Source organism: Diorhabda carinulata, chromosome 4 (assembly GCF_026250575.1).
Source record: "Diorhabda carinulata isolate Delta chromosome 4, icDioCari1.1, whole genome shotgun sequence".
In the NCBI taxonomy this organism is placed as follows: domain Eukaryota; kingdom Metazoa; phylum Arthropoda; class Insecta; order Coleoptera; family Chrysomelidae; genus Diorhabda; species Diorhabda carinulata.
In genome coordinates this window covers 26,793,370-26,799,369 of record NC_079463.1, presented here as the reverse complement: position 1 = coordinate 26,799,369, position 6,000 = coordinate 26,793,370, and the positions used below count along the sequence as shown (strand labels likewise).

At 32.6% G+C, this 6,000-nt stretch overlaps 1 protein-coding gene across 1 annotated transcript in view; it reads left to right on the top strand.

Moving 5' to 3' along the window:
- Nucleotides 1-3,495: 3,495 nt before the first annotated feature.
- Nucleotides 3,496-6,000, top strand: part of LOC130892350 (beta-glucuronidase-like) — a 47,610-nt gene continuing 45,105 nt past the window's right edge. The window contains exon 1 of the mRNA XM_057797738.1: nucleotides 3,496-3,678. The gene's annotated coding sequence lies outside the window, so the exon portion shown is untranslated. The remainder of the gene's footprint in view (nucleotides 3,679-6,000) is intronic.

Genomic DNA, 6,000 nt, shown 5'->3' with positions numbered 1-6,000 from the left:
CGCCACCGTTAAATCAGAGCGACCACTTACTGTAATCATTACAAGGATTTTCATTGCTTTGCTATTTTTGTAGAGCGATTTCCCTTGGCTTCAAAATAGGTCCCGGTTTCAATGGCAACTTTCTCAATTGAGGGATATTTGATTTGTTTTCTTGGAGAGTGAGTGCAGACAGGTCCGTTTCTGTGTGATTTTCCAGTCCAGTCGATTTCATAATGCACAGTCATAGACATACAATATGCCTACTTTATTCCACCTTCCAGTCAACGATGGCAGATTTTTGTGGCAATAAGTCATATTAATACATTGCCACATTTGCTTAAGTGTATTTTTTTGTTATTCATATAATGTTTTCTGTTGAGGCTCCATTTTGTCTAAATGTTTCTGAGAGTCGTAAAAATTGTAGATAGTTATTAATAAAAGTATTGGTACTTATTTTTGTGAGGAAATTTTTCAGAACGTTGACATAAAACACGCCTTGACATTAGTAAAAGGGTCAATTTCCATGTGGTTATCACATCTACTAGCCACTGAAATAGCAGAACTAGAAGTTGGATAAAACACCATTTCTATCAGTTCAAATATAGGATGTCTACAAGAGGCAGTTGCATCTCCACTTTTGTGGGGCCTGGAGAATTCCTATGCGGACTGACTAACCTAGGTATATCATGTCAGGTACTAACTGACGACATAGTCATTTACGAAAGGGGGGTTTAAGAAAACACTGTAAGACATAGTTCAAAGAAGATTTTATTATAAACGAAGGTGCTAACTTTTTGAGGGTCTACAATAATTCAATCGCAAATCTATCAATTTGGACAGGCAAGTGATTGAGTGGAAAACAGAGAGTAAATATATACAGTAAAGTACACTCCTTTAAAACACACACAAAAAGGAGTAGTAAAGCTAGAAAAACCCTGATGGTGTGCAGGAACTTCATAGGTAAGAATTGGGTTTATATTCATCACGTAAGGAACAGTGGTCTTGAGCACTTGAACTGGTCTGCACACTAGGAAAATTGAGATATAAAGACTGGCTGGTATATTTATGATGGGGGCCATGAAAACATACCAAGTTGATGCACTAGAAAGTAAAAAACTTTGCTCAGAATGTTTATAGACGGAGTCACTAGGGATAAGCCGAAATCTCTCATAGAAAGAGATCAAAAAGGAAGAGTTTTGCATTGAGAAAGTCTAACTAAGTTATAAAAGTGACTAGTAAGAAAATACCAAATATAAAATGAAAAGACACGTTATCTAATGGTTCCAATACCATAGACAGAGCAGAAATAGATGTGTAAGTACCCAGAATCAAACAGTAGGTATATCTCAATTAGAAATATATGCAATCAATTTGGAGAAAAATGAATGCGAACAGGAGATTATCATCTTGTCTGATAGCCGAGAAGCTCTGCGTCTCCAATGTCATAAGATCCAACCTAGTTTGGTAATGTCTGAAGAAATTAAATGAGCTGCACAAGAAGAGTAAGAAGGTAAATGAAAAAGCAGATAGACTTGTTTAAATAGGGACGGACCTTTTAAAGTGCCTGAACTCTTCTATGGAATCGTCTACAATACATAACACACTGAAAAGGTTGTACGTGAAATTCACTCAGTTACTTGAGTAATCCACAGGGGCTAAGAAGGTCTACTGAATGTAACAACATCAGTAAAAACAATCTATGTCCTTCGTATGCGACCGTGAAAAATTGGACTGCAAGCTTCAAAAGAGGTAAATTTTTCATTGAAGATGATGACCGACCGGGAAGGCGGCAAGTTTCTGTGTCAGTCCCCGAAAATATGGATGCATATTTTATCAGACCGTCGAATTGGGCTAAAACGGATATCTGAAGCACTGAATATTTCATACGAACGCGTTCATCATATAGTTCACGTCAATTTGGACATGAGAAAAATTGCTGCAAAATGGATCCCCAAATGTTTGAATGTTGACCAAAAACGTGCAAGGGTAGAAGCATCACGTTCAATCTGTGCTCGATTTGAAAATGATGTAGACTATCGATGACACACAACAAAGCAACAATCTATGGAATGGCGACACTCTGGTTTTCCAAGACCTAAGAAGTTTCATGTCCATAAATTTGCTGGAAAAGTTCTTGCTTTAAAATCTGTTGGAAAAGTTCTTGCTTCAGTTTTTTTGGATTGCCATGGAGTAATCATGACAGATTTTTTGGATAGGGGTAGAACAATAATTAGAGATGACTATTCGATATTACCGACCACTCTACGGGAAAAAATTGAAGAGAAAAGATGCGAAAAGCTATCCAAAGTTTTTTTTGTTTTTGCAAAACAATGCCCCTGCACACAAATCTCATGTTAACATGCAAAAAATTCGTAATTTAGGATTTAATTTACTAGACCACCCCCCTTATTCGCCAGATTTGGCTCATTCATCTCTTTCATCAACTGGAAAAAGTTTAAAAGTTCGTAAATTTTCTTCCATGGAGGAGATAATAAAAGCTGTGGAGGTCTGGTTTGCAGAGCAAGAAGAAACATATTTTTTTGAAAGGTCTAGAGACGTTGCAGGTTCGCTGTAATAAATGTATCCAATTAAAAGGAAAATATGTTGAGTAATGAAGTATTTTGACATTAAAATTTTGTTTGGTTCTATAGTAAGCTAACAATTTTTCAATATGTCCTCGTACAGGAGAACGTTAGCTGTCATTTCTGCGATAGTTATAACACTTCTTGCCTTGTTTCTAGACGCCTGCAATCCTAATATACCAGATGATAGTATTTAGTTGCAATAAGGTGATGCATCTAACTTTGTGCACGTGATGTTCACGAATTTTCAAAGCAATGTTTCTCTGCGAGGAGTATTTATAGGAGACCAACAGAGTGGATCCCAAGATCTCTACAACTTTCACCTCCATATTTTTCTAATAAATTACTTCAAAATCAAAGGGCTATGTAGATGAGAAAATCTAGAGAAAATACAAGACGCAATCAGCGACTGCTGGAAGGAATATGGATTCGATTTAGCTGAAAAGTATTGTGAATTAAATAATTATTGCAGTTCGTTTGTTATAAAATTATTTTCTGTATCAAAGATTACAACAACATTTGAAAATTAAGAATGTTTTCACGCTATTTATGAAATTGGCATTTGAAATTGAAAATTGGCCTATTCCAGGATTTTCAATATCAAATTAATTGTTGGCCAAATTGGAAATTTCATAACTAATGATTTAGATCGTCAGGTTAAGAGTTTTCGAGAAAAGTGAAAAAGACAAGAAACTATGACTATGTGGGCAAATTCTTTTTACTACATAAATTATTTCCCCTGAAAAAACTTATTAACATCAACTATAATCGTTGGTGAATAATGAAGAAAGCAATTGTTTCTTTTTGTTATCAAAATATTCAGTTTTAAACAAACAGAATTTATCAATGAACACCATCAACAACCATAATATATCTCAACCTCACTGATAAACCTAACGCCTGTATTTGGCACGCCCGGTAATACAGAATTATCAAGAACCAAAAGAATCTGGTATTGGTTTTTGGTGTCGGCGCGTTAGACCTAAGAGCAGAGCGTGTCTGTTGAATTTTAAACTTGTTGTAGAGAGGTTCGTTATTTGTGTTGGACTGAAATGGTGTGAGATCGATGGTGTGGTTTACTGAGGATATATTATAATTTAAAAATTAATATTGAGAAGTAAGTTTGTTGCATAAATATTTGTCTATAATTTAATTCATAATTTCAATAAATTAAAAGTTATTCAGTGATTATTTTGTTGTGTGATTAGGGCTGTTTTGTAAATAAAAATTTATAACTAAAAATTTCCTATCTCAACTTAGATACCGTCAATTTGATACAAAATATCAATTTTTCCTGCAGTACATACAAGTCAAGAAATTTGCACCTATTATATTCAGTGTTGAAATATCTATTTTAAAGTAATATCTATTCAAAGTCAGCATAGATTTCAAACAATTACAAAATATCTTTTTTTGTTTCCTAAACGATTCAGATTTTTTTGTCCGATAATATTTATTCATTATTGAATAAATATTCATTATATTTTAATATGCCGAAGAAAAGAGAATAGAAAAATATTGAGGAATATAAATAATAGTAATTTTGAATATACCACGAAAAGTTGTATATGGTATATGGTAAAATATATGAGGTGGATGTTATAATAAAATAAAGAAAAATATACCTGCAGCATCATCAGTTTATTATTTAATAAAAATGAAAAGCATAACGTAGGTAATTTATTGTTATTTTAATTTTAAAGCAAAGATATTTCAATAAATAAGATAAGGGCACCGATTTCACTCCCTTACAATGAGAAGAAATGTTGAAAAAATAGTTTTCGATTAATGAAAATTCAGAATAAAACATGAAAACTATTTTATTCACCACCTTGTAGGGGTGATATTTCTGAACAAGTTGAGCTGAATAAATTTTATCGTAGAAAATTCAAGATCACAATTTGACGTGGTCAATCACCTGTTGCCGCAGTAACTACTGGTAATATTTTCTGGAAAATTTGAATACCGAATTTTTATTTCAGTTAAAATATTTTCAGTGGTCTAAGACTTTGAGTCTTCACTAATTTCAATTGTTTTGAAAATGTCAACAGTTACAGTATAAAAAAATGTATTTGATTCAAAAAAAGTTATGTCAAAAATTACCATAATTTGTTTGAAAAAATTCGGAGGCCTTCAAAATTATTAAAAATTCACGTGAGGGGCTTGGAAACTGGCGTCGAATTTCGGCCATCTCGACCATTGTAAGACTACTACCACAAACCATCTATTTTATAGACGTTTCACATTCAAGGTTGAATCTTCATCAAAGTTCCTTAGATAGTTCTGTTATCATAAGTTGGCGAGTTTGACACAAAACGGGATAATTTAATGTTGGTATACATTGTACAGTTTCTCTTGATGATTCATTATCGTTTTTTTGTGTCCCTTGTATGGTGTTGTTAATTTTTTCAAATGACTTTGAATAAATGTTGTGTATGCCAATCTATGTAATGGGTTTGTTCATAAGGACTTTTTAATAGATGGCTGCTGGCTATAAACAATACTAAATTAACGGCAAGGGATTTATTATGAAGTTCAAGTAATGAAATTTAATAAAATTAGGTCTAATAACTCAATAAATAACATTTAATTAGCTTTTTTGTAAGCAATATTCCATTTATTTTTTATTATATTTTCTTGCAAGTTTCATTTTCAACTTATTAATGACTAATAACACGTTTTGTTCAAGTTATTAGTGTAATCAAAGGATTTCATATAATTATATAAATCCGATTTGTCTACATTTCATTTGAGGAAGTAAGTGCTCTTACAATAACTTCAATATTTTCATCTGATGAATTTTTTTTTCATAATATTTACTAAAATTTTCATCTTTTGTATCACTGAATCTTGAAAATATGCATTTTGAGAAATATTATAAACAAAACCATGAATTTCTGAGCTAGCAGTATTCAAATTTCTCGCCATTAATAGAATTTAAATTTGCCAGTCTTCTATAAAAGATGTCATACTTGTAGTTAATGGTCTGACCCTCAGTCGACGCCAATTTTGTTGAAACAAATCTTACCTTATCATGATTCATCTCAATAGAGGTAATCTGTATATAGTACCCGTGACAGATAGAGAAGAAATGCTCGTAAACCAGAAATATAGAGGTTTAGAATAAGCGTCAACATGCGTGAACATACTAATGCCATAAGCTGCCATTTGGATCTTACTTGCGGCGGCAAATTTGAAAATACGGTGATATATAGGCTTTAAACATTACTTTTGAACTTAAGTATTCTATAATTAACATTCAACCATCAAAAATTTCTTCACTCACTTTTGTTTCGATCACCTTACTAGATCTTGATGAGACGGATGCTTGTTCCAATAACAAGAATCGTATTTAGAATCGATTCCATTTTTATTTTGTTCCTTAACTCATAATTTGGTTATATTAGGTTAGGCTGTTATGCCAGCTTTTGATATTTCG